The sequence below is a fragment of the Artibeus jamaicensis genome, unplaced genomic scaffold (assembly GCF_021234435.1).
Source record: "Artibeus jamaicensis isolate MK-2021 breed Jamaican fruit bat unplaced genomic scaffold, CSHL_Jam_final contig_467, whole genome shotgun sequence".
NCBI lineage: Eukaryota > Metazoa > Chordata > Mammalia > Chiroptera > Phyllostomidae > Artibeus > Artibeus jamaicensis.
Genome location: NW_026521845.1, coordinates 4245854 through 4260684, shown reverse-complemented (window position 1 = coordinate 4260684; position 14831 = coordinate 4245854). Strand labels below are relative to the sequence as shown.

General features: G+C 38.8%; 1 protein-coding gene across 6 annotated transcripts in view; it reads right to left on the bottom strand.

The window, feature by feature from the left end:
• Nucleotides 1-14831, bottom strand: part of KCNT2 (potassium sodium-activated channel subfamily T member 2) — a 197967-nt gene that overhangs the window by 145977 nt on the left and 37159 nt on the right. Inside the window, exon 2 of one of the 6 annotated variants that reach the window (XM_053667317.1) lies at nucleotides 530-600. The exons of the other annotated variants lie outside the window; for them this stretch is intronic. The gene's annotated coding sequence lies outside the window, so the exon portion shown is untranslated. The remainder of the gene's footprint in view (nucleotides 1-529; nucleotides 601-14831) is intronic. 6 annotated transcript variants of the gene reach the window in all.

Here is a 14831-nt window from a genome sequence, read left to right as displayed (position 1 = left end):
AAGGCGCAGGAGTAGGAGCAGGACCAGCAGAGGCCGTTTGGAGAGAAAGCGATGGTAGTCAGGCAAGAACAGAGAAATTCAGACATGAGGTAGCCCCACAACTTTCAAAATAAATAATTGAATGTCTTTTTTAGAGCAAATGTTGAAACACAACATGTTCAAAATAACTTCCATTTAAACAACAATTTTAGAGAAAGAACATTAGGGTGAAGCAGAGCAATTTGATAATGATTTAAAGTGGGAGTTTATGTACTTTTTATACTCAATTATTCTCAGGCTGAATTGAATACGACCAAGGCTAAAGAGAATTTCCCGAAATGCAGATCTATCTCTCATCGATCGTCACATTCAATACATTTAACACATGCAATATCAGTGCAGCAAAACTACCGATTATTAAAAGCACTCTATTTTGAATGGATAAATAAGTAAAGAACAAATAAGGAGAGCTTCATCCCCATCAACAAAAGCGGCCAAGCCTTGTTTTTATGATTCCAGCCCCTCGACGTTACCGCCTACCCTACAGTACCTTGCTCCCGAGTCCGACACCGGCAGCTGCAGTCTTGGGAAAGGCACAAAGCTGGGTCCACAGGGAAACAGCTGGGGAGACATGATGGCCTTCTGCTCAGAGGTGTGCTCGAGAGAAAGACATTTGTTTACGGCCACAAATGCCTTTCATCCAGTTGCATGATCAAAGGAAGGGCACCCTTTGGTTTTTGCCATGACTTCAGGAAGGCTTTATAGGATGTGAGCGTTCCCGCTCCAGCAGCCGATTCTAACGTCTTTAGTGCTATCTTTGATTTGGCATTGCTTGACAGACTATTAAGGAAATGTTGATGATGCAGGAAGACCAGGGTCCGGGCTAACATGATTATTTCACAGAGCACTGTGCATTCATTAATAGTGAATAAGTTGTCACAGTCCTGCTCTCTGCTTCTTTCTAAGAAATCTTTTATTCATATTTATGTAGCCCTAGGATGTTTGGTGTTCAAAATAGAGAATATATCACTTGTTTCAGAAAACACGATGTCTAACCTTTTCCCTGGTAAACACAATCAGAGGCTAATGTTAAGAAAAGTCCACAGTGCTGAAACATGTCTGACAAACACAGATGCCGTACAACCCAGGCAAATACAAGCGATCATCTTCCCAGTGACCAGGGTTCACTGCAGTAAAATATGCATACATCCCCAGTGTAAAACGCCAAGAGGGCACAACTGTCCCACCTGTGTCCTGGGAAATGGCTGACATACTGAGGGACACAACAAGTGTGGAACAACAGAACACGAAAGAGAAAAGCTCCCCATGTATGAATTCATAAAAACTGCCAGACTATGTAACAGGTACAAATCTCATTAAAAGTCAAAAAATGTTAGGAAGATACTAGTAATTGTTAGGACAACAGTGGCACAGAATGGTACGTAAACATTTTTAAAATCATGTTTTGATTAGAAAAAAGCAAAGCAGTGAAATGACCTCATAATAGAAAATCTGCGAAATATTTTTTTGTTACACCAATAGTAGGGAACAGTATGCAATCACAAATAATGCTGGGAAGCTATTTATGATACACCATTAAGTGGAAAGCCAAATAAAAGAACAAACAAAAAATAGGTTACCAGATACTATTGCGGTTTGATCCGGTTTGGGTAAAGCTCATACATTTAAAAGTATAAAAAATCCAAAATATTATACATCAGACTATTAGCATTGCTGAAGTTATTATTCTTTTAAAGTTTCTAGGGATTGTTGTTAACCAGTTTTTTTACCTTTCCCGTAATAACCATATACTACTTATGTACTAAAAATAAAACACTAACAAAATAAGACACACCCTTTGCACCAAGTAGAATCACTATCATGAGGTTTAATCACAATTTCTCTTCCTAAAATGCTTATCCATTCAAGTCAGTTTCTAGATGTCATTGGGCAGAGGCCCAAACAGTCGTTCTCTGGGAACTCAGGTCATTTTAAAATACATCATGCTGGGAATCATGTCATCCTTAGAGTCAAAATCACAGCTCCTTGTCTTAACATCTACTTGCTACACAGCTCAGCCAGTTGTCCTTCCCAGCAACTTCCCAGGGTTATTTATTAAATTCAGATGGGAAGTTGAAAGAACAAAAACAAAGGCCAAATAGTTACTGTAAATAACGACTTTATAGAACATAAGTCCTCGACTTTCATCACTACCCAGGGATCAAGAACCATATCATCTAACATTCTCATAACTTTTTTCTTCTGAATAGTCTGTGAGGGTTGTTCATTGCGTTTCTTTAAGTACAAGGTCTGGCCTTTGCTCTTCAAGGTTTAAGAGGCATCTTCTTCAACTCAGCTGCACTGAACCCCCACTGCTCTGCCAGCCTCACCGAAGAAAAGATTCTCAGTTCTCAGAGCAGAATCCCTCGCCAGCTCCCAGAAGGATGAGTAGGCATCTGAAGAGTCTAACACTGAGGGGAGAGGACTAGCTTCAGAGTTACGTGGCTTGCACTTAAATCCAACTACAAGGCTGACCAGCTATGGGACTTTGAACGCACCAAGGATCTTTAACTGTTCTGAGACTCAGTTTCTTCCAGGTGATAAATATCAAAGTTCCTGATATTAATGAGGGTAAAATGAGAATCCATATGAAATAAGTAATAGAGAAACTGACATATAGAAGCCTCTTAATGTTTCCTTTGTCCCCTATATGGACGTGGCGTTCCGATGGTATCCATCGTGACCCCACAAGTAAGGGAAAATTTCCCCCCAAAGCAAATAGTCACATTAGTAAGGCCTTACACTCTTATCTCTGAGAAAATCAGATTTGTGGAAAGTTTATCAAAGTAACAAAAATCACTCAAGAGCCCAGTGATTATTTCAGCAGATCAGGTGATTTTTTTTAACTCTAATGGGTCAGCAGAGAGTCTCTCCCCATGAAATAATCGGCGATGTCTTTAGTTCAGCAATTTCATGTGATTAGAATCAATGACTGTTGGTAGCAGTGAAGGGAGCACAGAAGCCATGTCCCCAGCATTCAGAAGTTACCTAAAGTGATTTCAGGGAGTCAGTACCTGGGCAGTCAGATCTGTGAATTCGCTTTCTTTCCCTGATTATGCAGAGCAATCAGGATATTCAAATTAGTGATTTAACTGCTTTTGCTCAATATTACAGTAAACAAAGTCTCCATTAATCTTTTTCTTTCTTAGGAAAGGGATGTTTCATCACAGGTTCAGATTTATTCATTTCACAGTAATTACAAATATGAATTAACAGGAATAATATCCTGATTTAAAAAACTTTAGTCCATAAAACATCTTTTCCAAACATAAGAGTTTGAACTAACAGCACACGCTGCCAGGAACAAGTCATTCCAACTCTGAATAGTACCATAAATACAGCAGAAGCCAAGCAAGCAAGAGAAAAGTAAGTGATTGGTACAATTTCCATGTAATCTGTTTGGACATCATTTGAGTTTCCAGAACCAACATCAACAGAACCATTCAACAGCTAAATTTATTTATAAAGTGAACATCCGGGAACCCTTTTAACATTAGCAAGCTCAACCTTGGAACAATCTTATTAAACAAAAGAAAGAAAATGTTGAGATAAAGAAAATACAGACAATCCTTGAGACCATATGTTTCTTATTTCATCCTAGAATTTCCATCATGCCTAGCAGAATTCTATGTACCTAGTATTTCATAAAGGAATTTAAAAGAAAAAAGGTAGAAAAGTTGTGAATATATTGCTATCTCCAATTATCAGTAGTAATACTTTTTAGCATATTTAATGATTCCTTGTGTCTGAGCCCAAAACATTTATTTCCACTCTGTATTTGAATTTTTGTATGCATTCAAAGATTTTGTAGAATTGTATTATACTCTATTAATATGCCTTAATGAATGATCAAGTTTTGAGCACATTTTTATAAACCAAGGCTTAAAACCATATAACTTAGAAAGCACTGCAGTGGAGTAGAAGCATTCTGACTGATTTCTTCTCCATATAATCCTAGAAATATCATCTCCCCCAACTCGTGTACATTTTGGTCATTCAGATTATACACATTCTTAAGGAAAGAAGTAGCAATTCAAAACCAAAAGAAATCCTCAAATAGTCAACATACACAGACAACGCTATAATTCCATTTCTTTTTCTGGGCAAACCAAGGACTATATAAATGATGTCATGGATTGAATTTGTGTTGGCAAGTTAGTGACGAAGGTGACTGGCAAGGACACCACAGCCAATTGAAGTACTGTTTACGCCTGATAGTTTCTACGGCTCAAGTTTGTCCTAGTGATGTGGGCAGAAGGGCCATGAGAAACATGGCTGAGTGAAACTATCTTCCAATGTTCCACAATTACCGGTCATCTCAGGGCTCCATGGATAACAAGAAATGTATCCCTTGGTTACAGAAATAGATCATGGTCCTGATTTCTCTGTGGAAATATCCTTATGTCTTACAACTATAAGAATCACTCAAAAATAAAAATATGATGATCCAAAAGGAAGCAGTTATAAGCAGAAACCAACTGTCCTGGCATAAACCGATGGCATCTTGGGGACTACAATGCATTTGGGAACTCTTCAAGTCCATCCATTGTCTGGACTTGATCCATCCACCCATCCATTTTATAGATTCCCCACCTGTAAAATGAGACTTGACTTGCTTCCTCCCACAAACCCAGCAATGCTTTAAATGAACCCATGTGAAAAGAAATACCTCGGCCTGGTTACAGAAGCACTTACTTATTCATTCAGTGAGTTTTTTTTTAATGCCTTCAATGGTACTTGGCATCATATACAAAACAGTGAATAAAACAAAAATAGCCTTTGTTAGCACAGAAGAATCTATTCTGTTATAGTCAGAAGAATCAGAAAATGAACAAACACAGCCAGAAACATTCCATTAGAAACTGGAATATAGGCAATGAATGAAAAGTCCATAACATTAAAGAAATTCAGTGGGTGGCAGGCAGCAGAGGCCTCTCCACAGATATGCCACATTGCCTGGCCCAAGGCCCCTCATCAACGGTCCACCTCCAAACAGTCATTTTGTTAGTTGCAACTTCACTCTTATTCACAGTTTGGAGACAATGCGTGATTCGGGTCGTTAAGGCCCCGTATTTCTGCACTTACTGGGCAACGCCCCAGAAGGTGATAGATGGTGAGGGGAAGGGGGTGGTGTTGAGGAGGAATGTTTCATTTCATTGTTTCTTTTTTACTTAACTATCTCAGAAAATCACTGTTTGCAAAGACTGCTTCCCAAAGCTGATGAGTGTCCATATTTCACTGTTGAGTGCCTTTGACAGAGAATTATTTCCAGTACATGTATGCTTAGAGGAAATCATAAACAGAGGTACTGTCCCAGGGAATGAGCTGATTTTTTACTAGACTGAAATGATCTCTGCATTGAAAGCACATGGAGGGCTTGGCCCATTGCTTTGGTGTTTCTCATTTTGAAACCCTGCTCCAGGCAGCAAATCTGTGCAAGCCACGGAATTATTATTAACATAGCATTCGCTAGACTTCGGAGACTAATGATTTGAGCTGCTGTAGCAATGCCCACGTCCTGAGATTTTCCTCAGATGAAGAATAAGAAGGAAATGGGGGGAAAAATAAGAAAACCTTGCAAACTAAATTAGCATTACCATAAAAAAAAGAGAGAAAGCTTCCACTGAAGCCTTAAAAGTTTTAAAGAAACATCACAGAAAAAAGAATAGGAGACTTTTGCTTTGCCATTTGATTAAAGAATAAAGCCTAGAGATAAAAGAAATCAAATTCAAAATCTATAAAAATAAGGTTCTCTGTTTTTATCAACGTATTATTATATACATAGACCTTAGAGCCCACTGCGAGAGGGAGTAAGCTATGTCACAGAACTGCTTTAATTTCTCCTGGATGTACATTCTCAATGAGGGGAATACAAACACAGATAAACTACCCACCCCCCCAAAATTAGAGGAACCTTCTTGTAACTCTCGCGGTGGTGACTAGCTGCCATGCAGAGACCAGACCCTATCCTATAGACCTTCCAGAATCACCCGCCTCTCTCTTCTCTGGTTCTCTGAATCTCATTATCAAAGTATGATTCCGATTATAATTTCCCTACCCATGTGTATGATGTAACATGAACGAAGTCACTACCCAAAGTCATTGTTGGCATCTCGGTCACACTTTACCTTGTTGAACGTGCCCCTGGTGGTTCAAGGGCACAGCCCTGGAGCCCGGCACAGCATCAGGCACCCACATTCCAGATGAGTGAGAGACTCACAGGGGCCCAGCCAGGCAGGGCCACTGTGGCATAGTCACCTAATGACCGACCACTTCCTCATGTTTTTCTGTGATTGGGCTTTATCTTTGAAGTCACAGAGGAAAAAATTCCAGTTCCTCAGTTGTTACCTACTTATAAAAGTGTTTGTCTTATTAATATTCATTTAAAAGTGAAGTTGGTAGCCACCAGGAAATTGGGAAGTCACTTAAAAACTTGACTCAGTTCATGATAATTTCAATGAAAAGTGACAACTGAACATCACTTTAATATTAGAGAAATGTAGTAAAAATTACCCCCATTTAAGATTCTTTATAAAGAGCCCCTAACTTTTTTTAAAAAGTTATGCTTATTGTTGTTACGCATTTCTATGCCCTTGGGTTTGCTGGCACCATGACCTTACAGGAGAAATGTGTTATACATGATAAAATAATAGGTAATTCCGTTCATAGTGAACTCTAAAATGAAGTGCCTATGACTGCATATCTTTCAAGCCTTATTAAAATTAGATATTACTAAATTTTCAATGGGCCATTTGACTGTCATACACTGATTATTCTTGAAATTTCCTGACTTCTTATCATCCTAGCACTACGCAGGTGAAAAACCAACATAAAAATGTCCTAAAAGGATTCCAGCTTTAGAAATGAAGTATGCACTTTCATATTCCAGCTTTAGAAATGAAGTATGTGCTTTCATGAAATACATCCAGTTGAAAGGAAAATAAATAAATGGCTTTAGAAGAAAATGTGTGCTTATACATATTTTGTAATCCTCACACAAAAAAACTTCACTTTTCCTGTCACTGCTATGAAAACCAGTCGCCTAATATTGGTGTGTCATCAAATGTTCTGAACATCAGAGGATCCGAGAGGAAATGGACTGAGATTGCAAAAGTACAAATTAAATTATCCACATAACTACAAGTTGAGGACGTATTTGAAAATATGCATTGCCCAGGTCAGTCAGAGAAACACAAATAACACATGATCTCACATCTATGTGGAATCTGAAGAACAAAATAAATAAGCAAACAAAAAAGAAACAGGCTAACAGATACAGAGAACAGGCTGCTGGTGTCCAGAGGGGAGGGAGAAGTGGGGGACTGGGTGAAAAGGTGAAGGGATTAAAAAGTACAGATCGGTAGTTACAGAATAATCACAGGGATGTAAAGTACAGCGTAGAGAATAAAGTCAATAATATTATAACTAAGTATGGCACCAGGTGAGTACTGGAAATACCAGGAGGACCATTTTGTAAAGTATACAATTACCTAACTACAATGGCGTACACCTGAAACTAATGCAAAATATGGCTTGTAAACTTTAGTTTTTTTAATTAGAAAAGAAAATATGCCTTAAGCTTCCTTGGACAAAGCTATAAAGGACATCAAGTCATTTCAACACACACACAAAATGGAAAAACCTTACAGCATTTGATATAAAATTTCAGAGTTGAAGTAAAACAGTGCTTTAGACATTTGTATACAACTCTGATTTCCCGAAAAAGAGAATCCTGGATAAAGGAGAAGGAGTTGTGAGTCTGGACTATCTGAAAGTGATGGAAGGAAATCAGACCCTAAACAATTCCCACAGTATCCCTTCTCCCTTCTGAGTTCATCAATCTGCTTCCCCTTCAAAGAAGCAGGAGTTAGGAATGAGCAACCTCCTGGAGGAAGAAGGATGAACATGTCCCCGGAACATAGAAGTAGGGAGGTATTTTGAAGTCCATTGTTTTATTCCCTCTGTCATTCAACAAAAATGCATAGCCTTGTTGAGGACCTGTGATGGGGAACGTGTCAACCTAGGCCCTGGAGGAACAGCAGTAGGTGGCAGAGACATGTCTCCTCTTGAGGACAGTGAACAAGAGGTTCTCTGGAAGAAGGAGGAATACCAGGGAACAGCTGGTGTGTGTCTTATGAAACACGAGTTAAGGAAACATTTGTGAAAAGGAATTAACACGTGCAGAGTTGAGCACGGCCTCTGCCTGGGAATAACAGAGGTCAGCAAAACCTTTATTGAGAAAAAAAACACAAAAACAAAAACAAAATCAAGGAACTATAGGTGAGAGTCAGCTATAGAAAACGCAGGTGGAAAATCAAGGAGCAGAAAATGCTCCATGCAGAGGGAAAAACATTAATAAACATGAAGACATATAATGTTAAATTATAAATAGATAATAGAACCATTTAGCAAAATATTAATTTTAAATATATCTGGTGTGGTCTTAAAGGCTACTGACTTATAATTCTTCCAGGGTATTCAGTAGAGTTGGGCTTCATGCATAAGAAATTTGGTTAATGATTTACTTTGTAGCTTCCACACAATTATATTTGATATGTAGATAATTATCCCATCTGTTTCTTGGCAGTATCTTCGAGGATTAACATTTTAACGTACTGCAATTGTGAGGTTTCTAAAATCAGAAGGCTGAAGTTTCGTCTTGGTACAATGTCTTGTCTACCTCTCATGAGGCATTATAAATCAGCTCTCAGTACAACCACAGAAATGTAAATTTTGTCAGAACAGATAGCAATAAAAGATCATACTTAGTACCATCTTACTACTCCTAAAGATAAATCTCTGAAGTTAAAAATATAATGGAATCGGTAGATAAGAGGTATCCAGACAAAACAGAATGAATAAAAATTTATACAGCATAACCTTTAGTTCACTATTTTTATCTCTGAAGAATCATCTCATGTGGGAAAAAAATGAATGTCTGCCACAGTTTTCTGTAATTTCCTGGATGGCTCTACTGAATGCAGTTTGTAACATTTTGTATTTTAAAAATTAGACCTATTACCCACCTATCAAAATGGCCAAAATAATAAAGTTCATTACAATACCACATGCTAGGGGCTGTGTGGAAAACTGGGCCGTTCATACATTGGTGATGTGAAAAGAAATAGTCCAGCCCCTGGGGAAAACTTTTGTTGTTTCTATAGAAAACGAAACACGCAACTACCATGGAAGTCAGCAACTACACTCTTAGACATTTACATCGGAGAAGCTAAAACTGATGTTCACACAGTAACGTGCACGTGAAATTCCTAGCACGTTGTTTGTGACAGCTCAGAAATGCAGAAGCCCAGATGTCCGGGCAGTGAGACACAGTGAGGTCCATCCACACTGCAAAGCCCAGCTCAGCAGTGGAAAGAACAGATTAGTCATATGCGCCACATGGATGACTCTCTGAAGCAGCCTAGATATCCGAGAAAGTCCCTGCATTCCAAGGTTATGGTACGCCCCTAAAAGAAATCACAGTGGGATTTTAATAACACGAGAAAACTCAATGCACTGTTGTGAAACCTTCCCCAAGACATGTTGTAACTGAAAAGAAAAGTGTGCAAAACAGACTATACAGTAGCTATCATTTCTATGAAGGGAAGAAAAAATAACTATGTGTATATTTGCATACATTTATATGGTTGCATACATGCATGTGTTTGCTTCCAAATGAATAGACTGCTTCTTGAAGCTTATGCCAAAGACAGGCCCAGCTAAACTGATTGTCCCTGGAAATGCCAACTGGGTGGAGAAAGAGATACTAGAATATTTTCATTCTCTTCCTTCCATTTCTGTTTACACGTTTTAACATCTTCATCCTTGGGAATGTGTTACCTGTTTAAAACACTTTTTAAAATAAAATATATGTATTGTTTTTACTTTATTTCAGCCTCTAAAAACCCTTCTCCAAAAGTAACCCAAGTGTCTTATTGCAAACAGCATCGCATGGGAAAAGTGACAAGGTCACCTTGGGAAATTTTCCATTGCACAGTTGGAAATAAATGTGCCTAAACTGTCTCCAGTCAGGACACGGACTCCGGATATTGGAAACACTCAGATGGCTTGGGTGCTTTCTTTGGTATGATCCACATTCTCACTGAACAGGCTTTTCTTCCTGATTTGTTGTCAGCCACACCGCCGGGCCTGGCTCCTTCATGTCTCGTTCCATGTGAGCAGACTGGTTCATTATCCTAATGATGCCTCCTCTGAGACTGAGCTGTGTGATTTTTCTTGGGATAGGAGTGGTTGGGGAAAAAAATACTTGAGATAATGACTGACTACACAAAAATAAGAAGATTGGGCCTCAAACTAAAATTTACAAAATGTTTTCCTGGATGAGAGGAGAAAAAACAAATAATCCTCATTCCTAAGAAGAGATTAGGAAAGAAACGAAGAAGCCCAGTAGACTCCTCCAAAGCCTAGCAGGTTTGGAAAACCTCTCATTTCATTCAATTGTATTTACATTTTCTCTATCCATGTGAAAAGCTTCTGGCAGAAGCTACAAGTCCTATGAATTATGAGATGTTTCCTCCAGCTCTGGTCCCCAAAACAACCATTAAAAAATTGTCCAGGTTTAGATTTTTAATTTCACAAGAGGTTTCTGAAAATCAAGAGAAGAGCTTGGGAGGTGACAAGATAAAGTCATGGGGTGACTGTAGAATCACAGCGAGCAGGGGAAGAATAAAACTCTCGCCACGTGTTAGCTTGGCCTTCACCACCTCCAGGAAAAAAACCTCCCGTGTTGAGGGAACAATGGAGGAAGGGAGACGTGCCCACACAGGCGCCTGCGCAGTCGAAACCCTGGTACGACTGTGTTAGAACGCAGAGAGACTCAAAGAAATACAAGTGCACGGACAGAGTTCTTCGGAAAGAGGGCACATGAGACGAAAGCCAAAAATCATTTTAAGACATTATCGAAAAAGAAAAATGTACTGAAATAACAAAAAGCCAAATTTGTAGCACCCTGTGCACCACAAACATAACAAAACGAGGCGTGTTCTGGTAAAGTTACAACACTAAACTTCCCAGAGAAACAAAGACTTTTACACCTAGTGGGTAACAGATCAGAAAGGGGGTAGGTGAAGTGGATGCCCCAAGATTTCCTAAAGGAACAAAGACCTGAAGCAAAGCCTCAGGGTTAAGCAACAAAGAACAATACAATGAGTAGGTACCTGTGCAATTTGGACTTCCAATGAAATGACAACACACCTTTTCAAGTGGGCAGGAAGTTAAAGAATACATACTCATTAGGCCTTCTTGGGGAAAATAAAACTATGGGAGATGCCACGCTTAGTACTACTCCTAGGATAACCATACCTCTAAAGAAAGGAATAAGCTTAAACAGCCATTGAAATTGTGATTAGAGAATGGAATATGAATATCAAACAAATGCCATCCAGAAAAAACTTGTTTTGAAGATGCAGAATCGGGAAGCGGAAGTGTGAGGCCGCATGATGACATTTATTTCCCAATTTTTCATTGGACAGACACCAGATGCCTAAACTTGAAACACATCCATCCCGTGATGTCATTATATTTGGGAAGACTTGTAAATTCTAATGCTTTCCTTGTAAAGAAATACTCATTTCAAGTTCAGCAACATCTTTAATTTCACTTAATTTCTTCTTTTATTAATTCTAAATAATTTTAAACTCAGAAAAATTAACTTAATATCTTTTATCATAAATATTTTACATAGCTGGTTTCATTTCAGTATAATTCTCTCTCAATGTTCCCCATCCACCCATCCATCCATGCATCCATCTTTATAAATCTACATCTATCTATATATGTATATTTAGATGTCTAAAATTATTTTATGGTAAAAATGTAATTTCCGAGTGGTTGAGGGAGTTTTCTTATTTGTATTTCTCTGTGTTATTTTTATATCTTAAATAGACAGGTATAATGTGTACAAAAGCATACAACTGTACTTTAAAACATTGTTATTAACATTTCATTATGCCATAAGGTAACAGATTAGAAGTGAACTGCAGTATGGTAAACCCAAGGGAAAGAAATTATTTTAGGATAGTACTTCTCAAATTTTAAACAAATAAAAAGATGCTAAAATCTCTTAATAGGTAGGTTCTGATTCTGTAGGTCTGAGTGGGTCCAGAGAGTCTACATTTCTCACAACCCCGGCCACACATCAAGTAATGGATTCTAAGAAGTTTCAAGGAGTTGCTCATTAAATAAGCAGAACATTTACAAGCCATAAAATGATGATATGAGAAGAATTAGAGGAAACAGTAGTAACTAATAAATAACAATACGGAAAAAACCCTCTTTGCATTATACTTCTATACTGATTGCTTAGGGGAGACCTGCTTTCCCAGTTCTTTAAAACATCACTTTAGATTTTATGTTCTGATAAGGCACACTCTCTATTTTGTTTTTCCATGGCATTTGGAATTTTGGAAGTTTACCTTCTTCCAACACATCGGTTGTGACTCCACTTTTTTACACACCAACTCTAAATATTCCAAAGTGAACTACTATGTAGGAAATTTCACGGGAGAAAAGTAACAGAATTATTCTGAATCATTATGCAAGGCCCCCACTAGAGAGTGAGAACAATCTAAAAGATAAAACCTATTAAAATGACATAAAATTGTATTATTATTTAAAACATCGAATCCCAGACCCCCAGAATTCCATCTCTTGTCTATTTATAATTTAAATTACATCCTTTCAAATCTCTGGTAATATGCAAAAGCCCCATATTTCTCAACCAGCATCCAAATGTGTGGAGGAGTTCTTTAAAAGCAAACATTACGGACTTGGGGGCCAGGCTCCAAATATGAAGTTCTGAACAAGTTAACACACTGAAATCTGAGAACCATATAAGCCATTAATTTGAATACATTCATGTATTGTATGGTTGACCCCTGAACATGGGTTTCTGCTTATGACATTCAGGCCTCGGGGCCCATGAGGTTTCCTACTGAGCTCTACTTGCAAAGGTTTATCATGTATTTTATAACTTGCTGTTTAATTTACCCTTTGTCAAACTAACCAGGTCAAGCTCAATTAAACTCTGCTCTTAGCAAACAAGAAAAGATCTAGTTGAACCTTAAATAATGTGGTGGTTTAGGGCCATCAATGCCTAAACAATCAGAACTCCACCTATAACTTTTGATTTCCCCGAAACTTCACTAATAGCTTCCTGCTTACCAGAAGCCTTGCCAATAATATCAGGTTGATTAACACATGTGGTGTATGTTATAGGCATTATATACTGTGTTGTTACCATAAAGGAAGCTACAGAAAAGAAAATGTTATTAAGAAAATCATAAGGAAGACTTCCACCAAGATGGAGGTGTAGGAGGAAGCACTGCGCCTTCTCGCACAACTAAGTTTAAAAACAACAAAGTTTTAGCAACAAAAACGCAGCCAAACCACAGAAAATTGAACTACACAGAAGTCTGACAACAATGAACCCTTTGGCCAAACCGGTAAGAAGGGCAGAGCCAGCAGCAGAGCAGAGTCAGGCAGGAAAGATCCACCAGATCAACCCAGGCACATGACCCAGGTGCCCCAGCAGCTGTGGGCGGATCCTAGGTGTGGAGAAGCGGGCGGACCCACTGAGGGCTCATCACGGTCACATATTCGCGTGCAGATAAACCAGTGAAGGAGCTAGCAGTGAGACTGACCGCGCAGGCCCCAGCGGCAGGAAGCAGCAGAGGGAACTGCCCTTGTCCCTCTCTGACCCCACCCCCACATAAGCGTCACGAACCAGCGACCTGGGTGGCCCCCACCCTGGTGATCAACTAAGGTTCCGCTCCTCATACATAACAGGCACAAACAGATCAAAACATGTCTCAAGAACAACTCAGAGCCCCAGATCCAATAAATCTAAGCAATGAAGAAATAGCCACACTTTCAGATGCACAGTTCAAAACACTGGTGATCAGGATTAGAGGAACATATGAAGACTAAACTAATTGAAATGAAGGGAAATACACAGGAAACCAATAGTAATGGAAAGGAAACTGGAACTCAGATCAATGGAGTAGACCAGAAAGAGGAAAAAAATGGCCAAACAGAAAAGGATGAAGAAACAAGAATTCAAAAAAATGAGGAGAGGCTCAGAAACCTTCAGGACATCTTTAAACATTCCAACATCTGAATTATAGGGGTACCAGAGGTGGAAGAGGAACAGCCACAAGTGGAAATCTTATTTGAACAAACAATAAAGGAGAACTTCCCCAATCTGGCAAAGGAAATAGACTTCCAGGAAATCCAGGAAGCTCAGAGAGTCCCAAAGAAGTTGGACCCAAGAAGGAACATACCAAGGCACATCATCATTATATTAGCCAAGATTAAAATGAAGGAGAGAATCCTAAAAGCAGCAAGAGATAAGGGGACAATCACCTACAAAGGAGTTCCCATCAGACTGTCAGTGGATTTCTCAAAAGAGACCTTACAGGCAAGAAGGAGCTGGGAAGTATTCCAAGTCATGAAATCCAAAAACCTACATCCAAGATTGCTCTATCCAGCAAAGCTTTCATTTAGAATGGAAGGGCATCAGATAAGGTCAAATTCAAGAAGTTCATCATCACTAAGCCCTTATTACATGAAATGTTAAAGGGACTTATCTAAGAAAAAGAAGATAAAAAAGATGAACAGTGAAAGGACAGCAAACTCACAGTTATTAACAACCACACCTAAAACAAAAGCAAACTAAGAGGACAGCTAGATCAGGAGCAGAAACATAGAAATGAAGATCACTTGGAGGGTTAGCAACAGGGGAGTGGGAGAAGGAGAGTGGGGGAGAAGGTACA